At 44.9% G+C, this 17,698-nt stretch overlaps 1 long non-coding RNA gene across 1 annotated transcript; it reads right to left on the bottom strand.

Annotated features, from left to right (window-relative positions):
* Nucleotides 1–1,578: 1,578 nt before the first annotated feature.
* LOC121014787 (uncharacterized) lies at nt 1,579–11,680 on the bottom strand. The gene is made up of 3 exons (XR_005783419.1): nt 11,574–11,680; nt 7,346–7,351; nt 1,579–1,589 (listed from the first exon to the last, which is right to left on the bottom strand). It is a non-coding gene; the product is annotated as an uncharacterized LOC121014787 (long non-coding RNA).
* Nucleotides 11,681–17,698: the final 6,018 nt, after the last annotated feature.

Here is a 17,698-nt window from a genome sequence, read left to right as displayed (position 1 = left end):
TTGATTTTGGCTCAGATCTCACCATTGGTGGGTTCCAGCCCCGTGTCAGGATCCACGCTGACAGCACGGAACCTGCTTGGGATTCTGCATTGGGCTTGCTGCTGTCAATGTAGAACCCCTTCTGGATCCTCTGTCCCCTTCTCGTTCTCCGTCTGTCTCTCTCTCTCTCTCTCTCTCTCTCTCTCTCTCTGTCTCTCTCTCTCTCTGTCTGTCTCTCTCTGCCCTTCACTCCCTCCTCAAAATAAATAAATAAACTTAAAAAAAAATAGTATACATTTAGGGAATCCACATAGACCTGGAAATTTCAAAGACAGGTAAAACGAGATATATAAGCTATTCTGATCTAAGGGGAAGGAAATAGGGGCCTGGGACTTTAAAGGGAAGAAATGCAATTCATAGGTAGTTGAAAAAGAGCAAGTGTTTGGCAAACGAATGTTTGCTGGGCCACTCACAACCCATGGGACAAAGAGAGGACTTGGATCAGCGGCCATGCTAGGCTTCTCCCTGCCCAGCATACCTGGTTTCTATCAAAATGTCGCTATCTATGGTGATTGCTCTATTCCCGGAGCAGTTCATCTAAATTGTTTTTAGGCAGTTGTGGGGGAAGAGTTTTTCCTGAATCTGTTGGGTTTTGATTGCTTTTTAATTCAAAGTAACCTTCATGCCAAAGTGGCTCATCTTGGGGTGACCCTCCCTTGCCACTACATCTGCAAAGTGCAGTAAAATGAGTTTTACCTGGATACAGAATTGCATTGAAAAGTTGTATAATTTTCTAACACTTCCCACCCCTTCTCAACTCTCCATCAGAAGAAAGCTCGCCTTGACCAAATATTTGCTGGTTTGTATTTCCTTAGTGACACATATCGTGCCAAGCCCAAAGCCACTGGATTTGGCAAAAATCTTTAAGAACTCAGCCACCGGATGTGGTTAGGTCAGTCATGGGATGTTCCCTGGTCCTGAGTCGGGAAGGCTTGAGGTCAGGGAGCACTGAACATAGAACCAGAAAAGAATGGAGACCCTGAGATTACCTTTAGACCTTGACAGTCAGGGTCCAGGCCCTGAGACAGGGGATCACAAGGCTGAGAGGATATCACCCCATCAGCGACCATAGCTCCTCACAACTTCTAGGCCCCAGAATTCCATGATCAGATTGCCCAGAGCCCACATGTAGGGCTGCCACTAACTTCTTCCCCAGTTCTGGGCTCTATAGGTAGCCCACGCTGCCCGTGTGCATCACCGGGGACACAGTGCCAAGGGGCAGGTGCACACAGGGAAAGGGGGGTGAAGGTCCCTTGTGGTACAGATAGAGAAGGAGGCGGCCTCTTTCCCAGGCCTGCAGTGGTGCAACTGGGAGATCATACAAAGTCAATCCTGAAAAAGCTGTGTTTGCTTTAGCAACAAGGAGGCTCCAGGGAACCCTTTCTTCTTCACCTTTGCCTTCTCTTCCTTACTGACTCCATCAGCACTGAGACAAAAACCTGAAACTTAATTTTCTTCTTTCCTTGAAAGTCGTCTTTCTAGTCTTTATAACGTAAGTTCCAACGTGTCCCGTCGTTTCAAAGCAGTGTTTATCCTTTTCGTGTGCTCCTCTACGGGTTTCTTGTTATGAGTCATTGATCCTTGGTGGAAAGAATAAGGATTCTTTCCTTGATTCTCCTCTGCAGCACATACAGTTGTATGTCAGTAAAGAAGGTGCAGGGGCACTTGGGTGGCTCAGTCAGTTAAGCGTCTGACTTTGGCTCAGGCCCCAATCTCACGGTTTGTAGGTTCGAGCCCCTCGTCAGGTTCTGTGCTGACAACTCGGAGCCTGGAGCCTCCTTCAGATTCTGTGTCTCCCTCTCTCTCTGCCCCTACCTATCCCCACCGCTCTCAAAAATGAATAAACATTTCAAACAACATTTTTTTTTTAATAATGAAGTGTTCCATGGCTGTGAGGAGCCCTGACTCTTAAGGTGTGAAACCAGCCCTGGATAAGGCACAGCCTGAGCTATGAGACCCTGGCAACCCTTGAGTTTATTCCTATATCCTTCCTGTCTGAGAAAGTTAACTTGTATGTTGGGACCCACAAAATGGAGCTTTCCTTCCCTCACCCGCCACCCAAGTGGGCTGGCTCACATCACAAACCTAAACCTAAGTCAGCTTTCACACCTGTCAAGGAAAGCTAACATACACCAGTCTCACTCCTGTGACTCAGCTTTTGGCTAGCTCACCTTGCTATAGAAGATAGGACCTGCTAGCCTGTCATGCCCTTTCCTAACACTTCATACAACTTGTTCTTGCCCCGAACCCCTCAGCAAACATGTTCTGTTGTTCGTGAGGCACTGTACTCCCCCATCCATGGACTGTTTTGCCTTGAATAAAGGACATCAAACCCATTACTAATTGTCTTAGTCTTGTCATTGGACAGTTTTGGTGACAAGATGGGACTCAGAAACGGCTGCTGAAGTTCCCAGGGACCGCTCTTAGATACAGGTGAAGGTACCTACAAAGCCCTTTTGATTCTCTGCCTTTTAGGCTGCTTTCCAGGATCTCCCAAAAGCTTCTCTCAGATCGAGCTCTGTTTAATTTGTATTCTGAGCTCCTTGAGTTTGTCTTAATCCCTCCAACTCCAGATTTTCCAGGTGAGACGTAGTGAACTCACAACATTGGGTTTGTGTTGAATCTCATTTACCAGGTAAATGCCTTCAAGAGGTCCTCACAGATCTCAGAAACTGCGCAGGCAGCCACAAACAGTAAATCTAGGTGAATTAGAGAGGATTCTTTCAACCCGGAAAATCATGGATACCCCTTGGTCTAAGAAAACAAGATGGCAGCCATCAGAGGACTCACAGAGACTTGAGGCTAAGATCACAGCATAAACTGTTGGGGGACTTGGAGAAATAAATTTAGAGGAGAAATCTGGACATTTTTGACCATGTCAAAATCTAAGTAGGCCTAAGTCAGGACTATTAATAGCCACGAGGGCATCCACCACTATAAAGAAATCTTCTTGTGAAAGAAATAATAGATCTATTGCTCATGGGAGTCTGACAGCCACAGCTGCAGAATTGGTGGGCATGGGTCAACAACTTAAAAGCTGTTAGAGTGTTTGCCACCTAACTTTAAGGTCTCTGTGCTAGAATAAATTGCTCATGAAATGGGTTACATTGACAGTAGGTTACCTGCCAATCTCAAGAAAGTCTTTGTGCAACAGGGTACACTCTAAAACACCACAAAATCCCTAACTCAAGGGCACATCCCCTTACGTATTAAATTGGCTCCAAGAGACCCAAGGCTTGGCTAAAGAAATGAGGTCCCCAAGTTTCAAAGAATTAAATGTGTCACCTTTGAGCACAACTGCTTATTTTATGTCTAAGAACTGTGGTCCTGCAAGTTGTACAGATCTACAAAATGCAAAATCTTAGCAGAATTACAATGGCTATTATGGGGAATGTTCTAATTAGACACGTTCATTTCAGAAGTACATTTAAAACCTACTGAATGGGAGGAAATATTTGCAAATCATACATCTGATAAGGGTTAATATCTAAAATATATAAAGAAACCATACAACTCAATATTAAAAAAATAAATAATCCCAATAAAAATGGGCAGAAGAGGGGCACCTGGGAAGCTCAGTTGGTTAAGCATCCGACTTCAGCTCAGGTCATGATCTCATGGTCCGTGGGTTCAAGCCCCGCGTCGGGCTCTGTACTGACAGCTCAGAGCCCGGAGCCTGCTTCGGATTCTGTGTCTCCCTCTCTCTGCACCTCCCCCAGTCGCACTCTGTCTCACTCTCTCTCTCAAACGAACATTAAAAAAAATTTTTTTTAAATGAGAAGATCTGAATAGATGTTATTCAAAAAAACAAAATGAAACAAAAACAAAACATCCAGATGGCCATCAGGCATTTGAAAAGATGACCATCAAGGAAATGCAAATCAAAACCACAATGAGGTATTACCTCACACCTGTTAGAATGGCTGTTCTCAAAAAGACAAGAAATTAAGTGTTGGCAAGGATGTAGAGAAGGGGAAACCCTTATGCACTGCTGGTGGGGATGTAAATTGGTGCAGCCACTATGGAAACAGTATGGAGGTGCCTTGACAAATTAAAAATAGAATTACCATACGACCCAGCAATTTCACTTCTGGGTATTTATGCAAAGAAAACAAAGACCCCAAGTCAAAAAGATATATGCACCCCCATGTTCACTGCAGCATTATTTATGATAGCCAAACATGGAAATAACTTAAGTGTCCATCAGTGGATAAGTGGATAAAGAAAATGTGGTATATATACACAGTATTTTGAATATTACATAATATATAAATATTATTCAATATATATTGAATATTATTTAGCCATAAAAAGAGAATGAGATTTTGCCATTTGCAACAACATGAATGGACCTTGAAGGCATTATGCTAAATGAAATGTCAGACAAATACCATATGATCTCCCTTATATGTAGAATCTTAAAAAAAAAGAAAAAGAAAAAACAAGTTCATAAACACAGAGAACAGATCACTGGCTGCCAGAGGCAGGAATCAGGGATGGAATGGGTGAAGAGTACAAACTTCCCAGTTATAAAATAAGTAAGTGATGGGCATGTAATGTACAGCATGGCAACTATAGTTAATAATACTGTATTGCATGTTCGAAAGTTCCTAAAAGAGTAGATCTTAAAAGTTCCCATTACAAAAAAAATTTTTTGTAACTATGTACGATGACAGATGCTAAGTAGATGTATTGTGGTGATAATTTTGCTGTGTATCCAAATACTGAATAACTATGTTGTACACCCGAAATTAATACAATATTATATGTCAATTATACCCCAATTTTTAAAAAAGGGCAGTGGTGGTTATACTCAGACACCAGCTGCCTTTTGGCAATAAAGACATTCTGGCCCCGCTGGTCTGAGTGGGTTGAAGTCAAAATACTGCTCGGTTTTTGGTTGTTTCCTGCTTTGTAGATTGATTCATTTCATTCTACTTTCTTAAAATTTTCCTCCTACCATTTTTCAAAAATGAGAAATAAAATATTCTGTGAGATTTCTATTCTGCTTTCTTTTTTCTCTCTTTTCTTCTCTTTCAATCTGTATATTTGTCTTTTATTTTGACACTGACATTGTCCAGTGCCTCATCGGTTTACATTGTCACTTTATTCACTAACAAGGTTTTCTACCTTTTTTCAAGAATACCAATAAAATTAACCTAACTTATTCTCTTAAATAATTCTACTTAGCTTAGGGATGTTTTCAAATTAAAATAAAAATTTTCTTAATAGTGATGCTGAGACAGAGAGAATGAATCAGAGAGTGGCCAGTGATTTAAAAAACTTCTCCATTGAGGATCCGACTTCGGCCTGGGTCATAAGCCTGCGCTTTGTGGGTTCGAGCCCCATGTGGGGCTCCGTGCTGATGGGCTCAGAGTCTGGAGCCTGTTTCAGGTTCTGTGTCTCCCTTCCCTCTGCCCCTCCCCCATTCTGTTGCTCTATCTCCCAAAAATAAACATTAAAAATAAATAAATAAATAAATAAACATTAAAAAATAAAATAAAAAACTTAATCTATCTTTTGCTGAAAGTAGTAGAAAGAAACTTGGTTCAGAAAGAATCTGAATCTATAAAAGAATACACACAAATAGCTGTCAAGTCATTCTTGCTCAGTGTAGAGCAATTTCCTAGAGATCAGGAGACCTAGTTCTTAATTTTGATCTTAGTTCTATCCTTTGAAGCCTTCTAACCCAGTTGACTATATGGACTTAGAGAATCCGTTGAACCATCCTGGGGCTCAATTTCCCTATCTATAAAAGGAGACATTGGATACAGAGTAAAATCCTCTCAGGTTGTCAAATCCTAAATTAGGTCTTTACATTATTTTTCATGGCCTGAAACATGACCTTGATTACCTTTTTAATTTGATGGACGAATGTAAAATTTTGCTGTGATTAGTTTTGTATGGGGGGAAATGGCCCCTTAAGTACTGGGGAAAAATTACAAATTGTTCCCAAATCAACAACAGAATGGGGTACCTATTTTAGTTGGCATGAAGAAGTTTCCAAAAGGCTTCAAAATTCCAAAATAGCTTCATGGAAAACTCATTGCAAAAAGCTAATGAAAAATTAAAGACACAAGAGGTATCTAAAACCAAAGACCATAAGGCCGATGTGACTCCCAACTCCCCTTTATCCTCCTTTGCCTGAGTACTTACAGACTACTAATCCTCTATCTCAACTGTCTTTCTACTCTGCAGAGACTACATGACTGTAGTTAGAAGTCCGCCCAGTTAGTGGTCTTATAGGCACCCCATATCTACACTCAATGGAGGGGCCCCATAAGAGCCCTTCTCAGACTGAGAGGACTCCAAGGGATTCTCTTTTAACTGCTACCAGTTATTCCCTTACACAGCCAAGGGGAAACTCAAATTAAAATTAATGGAAAACCTTGCCAAATTCTGGTAGATACCAGGGCCACACTCTCCGCTCTATCCCCCACTTGCTCCAGACCCTATAGGCGAGATCCTGGGAAAACTGGCAGAAGTGGGCAAAGGGTGAGAATCCTTACGAGAGCCAGCTCTCTCAAACCTCTGCTGTACCCAGTGAAGAGGAAGGTAAAATTTCACATCCCTTCCCTTCCAAATTCAGACCCACTGGTTATTGATCCTTTCTCTCCCAGGAACACTGTTGCCTTCTGGTTTGTCTCGTGTTGTGTCCTGAGAACTTGGCTTGGCAAACATCACGTTGGGGGCTCCAAATATAAGACCAGACAAAAATGTGGGTCACAGCCCGCCTGCGGCTAGATTTGGCCAAACAGAAATGTGGATTTTTCTCCATTTGTGGCTAGCGTCCTCTCAACTCTTTCTGGTTCTTGGGGGAATTGTCTAAATCTTTCTTTCTTCAGGTGATCTTGGGCAGTATCTCTGGATCTCAAGAAGGTACGAACTTGTGCACCCTCTCTGAGGATGCCTCTTGCATCCAAGGGGTTGTTCAATACTGCCAGAAATATTGACATTTGTTTTGGGTGAAACCTGACAAGATATTTGAAAGGATTTTTAAATAGCTCTATGGTCAGAAATTGGCCAGATTGAAAGCTGATCATCAGAGCCTAATAGGAACTTTTTTTACATCTTCTTCCCCTAAGCTAAAATTAAGCTATGTACTCTCCCAGAAGGAAACAAAAAAAACCAAAAACCAAAAAACAAAACGAAAACAACATTCCAAGGACAAACAGCTCTAAATCGAGAACATAGTAATGTTTTGATTTCCATCCTACTTGAAGATCTTCTCTCTGATATAAAGAAGCAAACTAAAGATTAAATGTGGAGTCGGTGGGTCCACCTGTGATGTCACTCAGATGACAACCCAATCCTGAGAAATTAAAAATAACTGTCCTTATCTTACTGCATCACCTTAAGATTAAAATCAGCTCATTCAAAGCCCACCTATGCTTTTTACCAATCCCAAAACCTCCCCAATTCATCTCTAAAGGCTTGGAGATGTTATAAAATTCTGAGTTTAGGGAACAAAATCCTTCTTGGAGGGGCTTGTGTTATTTCCCTGTGCCTTTGAGATGTAAATCTTCTACCCAGTTTTCTCCAGGAACTGAGGACCATCTTTTTGAAATGCAAACTTCAGGGAGGTAATTCTTATGGGAAGGAAAAAAAGAGAGAAGAAAAGGAAAAGGCAATTTGGAAACTTGGCAAATGAAAAATCCTTATAAAGTTGTAGCCATCTGAGCAAATAAGCTTAATTTATTCTATTTGCTAGGAACACAATTTGGATCCAACCGTTGTTTTATAAATTAGTGAGTTTTACATTATCGTACCTGTCTCAGGGTTAAAAATTTAAAACAAGGCTATCAGATCTATTTTCATTTGCCTACTTATGTATGTCTATGTATGTATATTATAAACATGTGATTTTTCTTCTACCCGGTATTGTCAAAGTTAATTTGCAAAAAAAATAAAAAAATAAAAAAATAAAAAAATAAAAAAAAAAAAAGTTAATTTGCAAAGAATTCTATTTGATTAGCTTAAAGAAATTAAACATTTGTATAAATTAAGTATACACTCAGGGCACCAGGGTGGCTTAGTCAGTTAAGCTCAGGTCTTGGTCTCAGAGTCATGAGTTCAAGCCCCACGTTGGGCTTTGAAAGGGCGGGCCTACGCCAGCCGACTCCATCTTGTTCTGTGTCCTTCACCTTGACCACACCTCCTCCCCTTGAGTAACCCCCCCTCACCTGCCTAACAGGACTCGGACCCTTCCCCAGGACCCTTCCCCAGCCAATCGGCTGAGGCCATAGCCATTACCTCACCAACTGCCCCCAGGCCCCAATAAAACCTTTGTCCTTTTGAAACTCACTCTCTTTCCCTGGTATCTCACTGCTGCGTCAGTGCAGGTAGGGGATTGAGCTCCAGCTAGCTCGAATAAAGGCTCTTTGCTTTTGCATCGGACTCGGCTCCCTAGTGGTCTTTGGGGATCACGAATTCTGGGCATAACATTTGGGGGCTCGGCCCGGGATCCCCAAGAACCCCGAGGGACCCCCGACCCGGAGAGCCTGACTGGCCACAGTTAGTGTCTGTTTGTTCTGTCTTTTCTGTGTGAGCTCATTTCTGGAATTCTGGTAGTGCCCGACGCGGTCTAAGTGGACACACTGGAGGACCACGGGCCGGGAGTTTCGGAAGACGTTCCGATTCTCCCTTCTGGAGGGACGTGGAATCCCCTCAAAGGTCTGAGACGAGGCGGGTCGCTCCCGCTGGTCGGCGTGAGGCCGTCGTCTTTGGAGGGACATGGAATCCCCTCATCGGTTTTGGAGGGACGTGGAATCCCCTCAAAGGTCTAAGCTAGCTTGCAGTTTTGCTTCCATGGAGTTGGAAGACTTTCTAGGGGCCCTCTGTTTGTCTGTTTTTGTGTTTCTCTGTTTTGTTCTGTCGACTTACTGGACGGACGTTATGGGACAGACTCAGACTACTCCTCTAAGTATTATGATTGATCACTTTAAGGATGTGAGGGGAAGAGCTAACAACCTCAGTGTGGAAGTCCGAAAGGGTCGGTTGCAGTTTTTTTGTTCTAGCGAGTGGCCAACTTTCAATGTCGGATGGCCACCAGAGGGGACCTTCGACCTCCCTACCATCCACCGAGTCAGGAGTATCATCTCTCGGCCTAAGGCGGGACATCTTGATCAGCTCCCTTACATTATCACTTGGCAGGACCTTGTAGAAGACCCACCCTCTTGGCTTAAGCCCTTCCTAACCCTGCTCCCTCCAGAGCCAAAACCCATTCTTGCTTTGCAGGAGACAGAGAAGAGGAAAAGTCTTACCCAGCCTTCAGCACCCCTCTACCCTGTCCTACAGGGGGGTACTGAAGAAGAATTAATTTTTCCTCCCCTGTATAACCCCTCTAGGATGCCGGAAGAACACCATCCTCCCCCTCCGGGGGAGGCAGACGCTGTTCTGAGAGCGGGAGGCGGAAACGCTCCAGGGGGAAGCCCGCCCTTTAGCAGACAAAGGGCTCAGAGGGGGCAATCCGCCTCTGCCGCCGACTCCACTATTCTGCCCCTGCGAGCCACCGGACCCCCAAACACGGAGGGGAATCAGCCCCATCACTATTGGCCTTTCGCCACTAGTGACCTCTACAATTGGAAAGCTCAGAATCCTAAGTTTTCCGAGAAACCGGCAGGACTTATTGATTTATTAGACTCTGTTCTTTTTACCCATCAGCCCACGTGGGATGATTGCCAGCAGCTTTTGCAGGTCCTGTTCACGACTGAAGAAAGAGAAAGAATCCTCAGTGGGGCCCGAAAACTAGTTCCAGGCGCAGATGGGAATCCCACCACCAACCAGGCTCAGATAGATGCCTCCTTCCCCTTAACTCGGCCCCAGTGGGATTTCAACACGGCAGAAGGTAAGGAGAGGCTCCGGGTCTACCGCCAGACTCTAATGGGGGGTCTCCGAATGGCTGCTAGAAAGCCAACCAATTTGGCCAAGGTAGGAAATGTACAACAGGGAAAAGATGAATCTCCGGCTGCCTTTTTAGAACGGATCATGGAGGCATTCCGTACCTATACCCCCATGGATCCAGAGGCTCCGGAAAGCAAGGCAGCTGTTATCATGGCCTTTGTAAACCAATCGGCCATAGACATTAGGAGAAAATTACAGAAAATAGATAGACTAGGAGAAAAAAGTCTGCAGGACTTACTGGTGGTAGCCGAAAAGGTATATAATAACCGGGAGCCTCCCGAGGACAAGCAGGCTCACGCCATGGCGGCTGCCAGCAGTAAGCAGACTCGAGACCTGGCCAGAATACTACTAGCTACCACTGCTGACTTCCCCAAGGAATGAGACCGCTGTCTCCGGCAGCTGGCAGACGACACAAGAAAAGGTAAAAGCACCAAGGGGGGGAAGCAGAGGCTGCAGAAGGATCAGTGCGCATACTGCAAGGAGATAGGGCATTGGGCCCGAGATTGTCCAAAAAGAGCTGGCGGGAAGGGAAGCAAGACTGATCGAGTAAAAGTCCTAGAGCTGGATGAACTAAGTGATTAGGGGAGTCAGGGTTCGGACCCTCTCCCCGAACCCAGGGTAACTCTTAAAGTGGAGGGGACCCCTATTGACTTCCTTGTCAACACCGGAGCACAACATTCGGTCCTCCGCACCCCACAAGGAAAACTAGCCAGCAAGAAGTCCTGGGTACAAGGGGCAACTGGTATGAGCCAGTATTCATGGACTACCCAAAGAACGGTAGATTTGGGAATGGGCCGGGTATCCCACTCCTTTATGGTAATACCAGAATGCCCCTACCCGCTGTTAGGACGGGACTTACTGACCAAGATTGGAGCTCAGATAACTTTCAGACAAGGGGGGGCCTCAGGTCACCGATGGCAAGGGCCACCCCATCCAGGTCCTGACCATGAAACTGGAGGATGAATACCTCCTCCACCAGGAGGCGCTCCCGAGAGAGGATAATATAGACAGATGGCTACGAGAATTCCCCTCGGTTTGGGCAGAGACAGGGGGGATGGGACTAGCCGCTCACAGGACCCCAGTCCTGGTAGAGCTCAAGCCAGGAGAGAGTCCGGTAAGGATCAAACAATACCCCATGTCTCAGGAGGCCCGGAAGGGGATCCAGCCACATATCCGGAGACTACGAAGCCTAGGGGTACTAGTTCCTTGCCAGTCTGCCTGGAACACCCCCTTACTGCCGGTCAAAAAGCCTCACACAAATGACTACCGACCGGTACAAGACCTCCGGGAAGTAAATAAGAGGGTCGTGGACATACACCCAACTGTTCCCAACCCATATACTCTCTTGAGCTCCTTGGCGCCCTCCAGGGTCTGGTATACTGTACTAGATTTAAAGGACGCCTTCTTCAGTCTGCCGTTGGCACCCCAGAGCCAACCCTTGTTCGCCTTCGAGTGGCATGATCCGGAGGAGGGCTACAGTGGGCAACTCACCTGGACACGGCTACCTCAGGGATTCAAAAATTCACCTTCTTCGATGAGGCACTACACGAGGACCTGGGTGAGTACAGAAGGGAGCACCCTGGCCTCACCCTTCTACAGTATGTAGATGACATCCTGATTGCTGCGGACACGGCCAAAGACTGTGAGCGAGGGACCCAGGACCTGCTGGCTACCCTGGGGGCCTTAGGATACCGGGCATCCGCGAAGAAGGCTCAGATATGCAGGAAGAGGGTAAGTTACCTGGGATATATCCTGGAGGGCGGACAGCGGTGGTTATCAGAAGCCAGAAAAGAAACTGTCCTAAAGATCCCTACTCCCACCTCCCGAAGAGAAGTGAGGGAATTCCTAGGATCAGCCGGCTACTGCCGCCTCTGTGTTCCAGGTTTTGCTGAGATTGCCAGGCCCCTATATGAAGCTACCAAAGAGGGGAAAACATTTAAATGGGCTGAAAAAGAAGAAACTGCCTTTAATCAGTTAAAAAAGCCCTCCTAAGTGCCCCAGCCCTGGGCCTACCAGACATTACAAAGCCCTTCCACCTCTTTGTAGACGAACATAAGGGAATAGCAAAAGGGGTTCTAACTCAAGCCTTAGGCCCCTGGAACCGTCCAGTGGCTTACCTGTCTAAGAAACTAGACCCAGTGGCTGCCAGCTGGCCGCCATACCTAAGAATTATTGCGGCGACAGCACTCCTAGTCAAGGATGCAGACAAGCTGACCCTAGGACAGGAGATCTGGATCACGACCCCACACGCCATTGAAGGGGTCCTAAAACAGCCTCCGGATAGATGGATGAGCAATACACGTATGACTCATTACCAGAGTCTCCTACTCAACCCTCCACGAGTGCGGTTCCACCCCAGTGCAGCCCTCAATCCTGCAACCCTGCTGCCCGACCCTGACCTAGGTGCTCCATTACATGACTGTGCGGGAATCCTGGAACAAGTACATGGGTTCCGGACGGACCTGACTGACCAGCCCCTCCCCGATGCTGAGGCTACTTGGTTCACTGATGGCAGCAGCTTTGTGCGAGACGGACACAGGTATGCGGGTGCAGCGGTGGTCACCGAAACGGACACCGTATGGGCGGAGGCTCTACCCTCTGGAACGTCAGCCCAGCGAGCAGAGCTCATAGCCCTCACCAAGGCGCTGATGCTGGGAGCTGGAAAACGGCTTAACATCTACACAGACAGCCGTTATGCATTTGCCACAGCTCATATTCATGGGGCAATTTATCAGGAGAGGGGGTTACTGACGGCAGAAGGACGGACTATAAAAAATAAGCAGGAGATACTTAACCTGCTTACAGCCTTATGGCTTCCTGCCAAGCTAGCCATTATCCACTGCCAAGGGCACCAAAAAGCTGATAACCCAGTAGCTAGAGGTAATCGGAAGGCTGACCAGGCAGCCAAGGCAGTAGCCCTTACTCCAGTCCCCACCATGACCATACAACTACCAGACCCGGGAGACCCAGTTTTACCAGACCAGCCCAAATACTCCCAGGAGGAGTTACAGCGGATCAAGAAACTCCCAATGGCCCAGGAGATAAAGGGATGGTGGTATACACATAACAAGGAGCTCGTGTTGCCAGACCAGCTCGGAGTCTCAATATTAGAGCACATGCATTGGTCTACTCACATGGGGGCCCGAAAATTAAAAGACTTAATCCAACATGCCGGAATTAGGATTCACCAACAGGACACCAAAATAGAGCAAGTTGTATCTGCCTGCAAGACCTGCCAACTCACCAACGCGAGGGCCACATCAAATAAAAAAGGAACCAGGCTCAGAGGCACCAGACCGGGAGCCCAATGGAAAGTCGACTTCACTGAAGTCAAACCAGGAAAGTATGGTTTTAAACATCTTTTAGTATTTACAGACACCTTCTCTGGCTGGGTGGAGGCATACCCAACCAAGCATGAAACGGCTCAGACGGTGGCTAAGAAGCTACTAGAAGACATCTTACCCAGGTATGGTTTTCCTGCCATGGTAGGATCAGACAATGGACCAGCTTTTATCTCGCAGGTAACACAGGCAGTAGCCAAGGCGGTGGGGGCAAACTGGAAATTACATTGTGCTTATAGGCCCCAGAGCTCAGGACAGGTAGAAAGAATGAATAGAACCCTAAAAGAGACCCTTACCAAATTAACCATGGAGACTGGCGGGGACTGGGTGACTCTCCTACCGTACGCCCTTTACCGGGTTAGAAATACTCCTTACACTCTGAGTTTTACTCCCTACGAGATCATGTTTGGCAGGCCACCCCCTGTTATTCCCAGCCTTCGAGCTGAACTTAGTGCTGAGTTTAAAGATCAAGAACTTTTTCTTTCCTTGAGCGGGCTCCAGAGGGCGCACGAGGACATTTGGCCGCGCCTCCGTGCCATCTACGAGGCTGGCCCGATCCCGACACCTCATCAGTACAGGCCGGAGACTGGGTCTACGTCAAGAGGCACCACCGAGAGACTCTCGAGCCTCGCTGGAAGGGACCCTACATCAAGGTGTTGACAACCCCCACCGCTCTCAAGGTAGACGGCATCGCGACCTGGGTTCATCACACCCACGCTCAGCCAGCGGACCCCTCCTCGATCCGGAAGGACGTTGTCATGCGATGGGCCATCAGTCGGGACCAACACAACCCGCTCAAGCTCAAGCTACAGCGCATTTGACCTACCTAATATTGGTAACTCTGTTAACTCTGCTTCTCATTGCTCATGCTGCCGGGAGTCCCCACGCCCCCAAAACATCACCTGGCAGATCATAGACACCAGCTCGGGGACAATACTTAATCAGACGTCCCAGAGCCACCCCAGGGACACTTGGTTCCCAGAACTTTGCGTAAACCTCCAAACTCTGTTCCCCTTGTCACCATAAATGCAGCCGGTCCCATGATTGGGTCCCTAAGCTACATGACAAGGGGGGAATGAAAGGGCGGGCCTACGCCAGCCGACTCCATCTTGTTCTGTGTCCTTCACCTTGACCACACCTCCTCCCCTTGAGTAACCCCCCCTCACCTGCCTAACAGGACTCGGACCCTTCCCCAGCCAATCGGCTGAGGCCATAGCCATTACCTCACCAACTGCCCCCAGGCCCCAATAAAACCTTTGTGTTTTTGAAACTCGCTCTCTCTCCGGTATCTCACTGCTGCCTCGGTGCAGGTAGGGGATTGAGCTCGAGCTAGCTCGAATAAAGGCTCTTTGCTTTTGCATCGGACTCGGCTCCCTAGTGGTCTTTGGGGATCACGAATTCTGGGCATAACAGCTTCACAGTGGGCATGAAGTCTACTTAAAAAAAAAAAATCAAGTATACTCTTAGAAATGTAGAAACTAATTCCAATGTTCAAGTTCACATGCTCTAGTATAATCTTCAGTAAATAAGAGCTAGTTTGTTAGTTTAATTAAAACAGGCATGTCTTTAGAGCTATCAATATTAAATATAATCCTGCATGATACTTTTATTGTAGGTTAACTAACAAATAAGGTCATGTTATCTCTGTTACAAAATTTGTCAGCAAGAAAGATGAGTTAAAGTGTTTAGCTGTTTAATGTCTCATGAGTCTTTCATGAGTAATCTAAACATAACTGTTAAGAACAAGTAAATCAAATAGATATAAGGAAGATACAAAGTTTATAAACTTTTCAGCAATAATTATGCTCTTGGGATGTCTACTTTAAAAATATGGTAACTTGAAACCTTAGTTATACTGAAATAAATAATTAAAAAAATTTTTTTTAATGTTTGTTTATTTTTGAGAGAGACAGAGAGAGAAAGAGCCTGAGCAGGGGTAGGGCAGAAAGAGAGGGAGACACAGAATCTGAAGCAGGCTCCAGGCTCTGAGCTGTCAGCACAGAGCCCAATGTGGGGTTCAAACTCACGAACACCAAGATCATGACCTGAGCCGAAGTTGGACGCTTAACCGACTGAGCCACCCGGGCACCTCTATACTGAAATAAGTTAAATAATGAATATTCATTGAATATCTAGATCATTTCCACATAAGATAAAATACTGAAACATTAATTACAAAACATAGGTTTATCCACTTTTTGGTTTCCTTTTACAGAGGAACTAAAGATATTTGAGTCTATTCATACACATGTTCTACGCCACATTGAAAAATTTACTACCAGAATGTACTTCTAGAAATTTTATATATATCAATTTGCCAATCCACAGAATTGTGGTTTGACGGTCTACAAGTGCTTACTTTCTGGTTTTCACTAGAAATTAATGATTCTAAGGGTTAAGAGTTCTCATCATTATATGTAATTAAAACTACTAGAAAAAATAAAGTTATCAACTTTGTGCAAGGAAAGTAAGATGTGTTTTTGGTAAGAAAATGTCTGAGGTATGGGTATGTGTTTTTTGTTAAGGGGAAAAGAGAGTAATTTTGTGCTAAAGTAAAATTACTGATCCAGAATGAGAAAAAGAGGGGAAAATGAAGACAAACTTGAATGGATATTAAAAATAAACTGTAAAGTATTTACGAGAAAGGAATCTTGGGAAAGGAATGCTAGGTGTGGCTAAGCTGGCTAAGGTTGGAATGGATTTATGTAAGTTTTTAAAAACGAGTTTAATATAAAAAGTGTACCGGAACAAAATTAGAATTTGGTTTTCTCTCTGTTAAAAGGACAAAGTTCTTGAATTATTGAACTATTGAACTATTGGTCTGTTCTGCATAAGAGATTGTGAAAGTTTTGGTTTTTTTTAACCTTTTGAGTAATCTACTTGGACAACAAAGATTTTGTGTCTTAGCAAAATAATTGACCGGGTTTCATATTGTCTTTCTTAGGTAGGATTACTTAACAAAACCCAATCTTCTCAATATTAAAGGAGCTGAGTTTTGTTCATCACTATGGAACCTTCTGTATTTGCCTCTAACATCTTCTACTGTCACTTTGATTAAATAGGCAATTAAGTATTACTTTCTAATGATCTGTGATCCTATTTAGTCAAATGTTCAAACCTTCTGCCATTTGATAGCTTCGCCAAACCAAATTCTGAATGGAGTCTTTCGACCTCAAAGTAACTTTGAGATATCCCAGAGAGTCCCTGGAAAATGTCAAAGGATTTGCCTCTCACCTTGTAAAGGAGAGATGTCAAACTAATTAAATTTATTTGGTATGTTAAATTTCATTGGTAGCATTGTCAAATAAGAAGTGATGATAAACTTTAGGTTACATGCGTTTGGATATATGTTCCTAATATGGGTATTCCAAAAATTGGTTAAAGTCTAGAAATTTGTCAATATTCTTACTGTCCAACTATTACCCTAAATTATTGTATGCCACAGAAATAACTACACTTCCTTATCAAATGAATTCCCTCAGTTTTTTTTTTTTAATAAAGTTTACCTTTTTTTAAATGTATTTATTTCTTTTGAGAGAGAGTGTGGGCAGAGAGACAGGAAGAGAGAATCCCAAGCAGGCTCCATGCTGCCAGCCTAGAGCCTGATGCAGGACTCAATCTCACGAATCATGAGATCATGACCTGAGCCTAAATCAAGAGTTGGCCACTTAACTGACTGAGACACCCATGTGCCCCATCTCCCTCAGATTTTTCACCATGGGCATTTTTAAGTCATTTGTCATTTACAGACAGTTATTGTTTCACTGTAATGCTTTTGCAAAAGTGACATTCATGGAAAGAATGCTACCAAGAGCCCTGACTCCCTGCCAAATTACAAGACGTTGAAACTTAGGTACATATTTCGCAGCTGAAGAAGGCCCACGTGACACCGGGTCTGGTGCAAACACTGGAGGGGACCTCAAAATCAGGCTCACTAGGATGAGAATCCTCTGGAATCACAAAGTAGCCTCCTTCCACCCAAGACATTAGAACAAGAATCCTGGTCCCTTACCCTCTCATCACAAAACCCCTTCTCCTTTTGGTATCTGCTTTGCTATTCTTTCTCCTTCTACCACCTGGAAAATTAATGCTGTCATCCACATTTCTGGAGCTCACAGAGAGGGGGAAACCTATCTGCTTGATGGGTTTGCCACCAAACACCCCGGTCAGTCCATAATGCTGGTGATCCCGGTGTTCGGCCTGTTACACACTTTTGTCTGATTTCCAATGGCTGTTTTCCTGGTCCACACCAAGCCCAGTCTCTATGGTGTCGGACCCCCCAACCCTGTCCCCTGCAAGTGAATGCCCCTGCTTCCAGTTAAAAACTCCGAACTTGAGAAACTTCCCATCCCGTCTCTGTAACAGAAAGAGAAACTGGTACAATGCCGTCTTGTGGCCTATAGACCCTTCGATCG

The sequence above is a fragment of the Herpailurus yagouaroundi genome, unplaced genomic scaffold (assembly GCF_014898765.1).
Source record: "Herpailurus yagouaroundi ecotype Mexico unplaced genomic scaffold, PumYag 203, whole genome shotgun sequence".
NCBI lineage: Eukaryota > Metazoa > Chordata > Mammalia > Carnivora > Felidae > Herpailurus > Herpailurus yagouaroundi.
The sequence above is the reverse complement of the archived record's forward strand: the minus strand, read 5'-3'. Positions and strand labels throughout refer to the sequence as shown.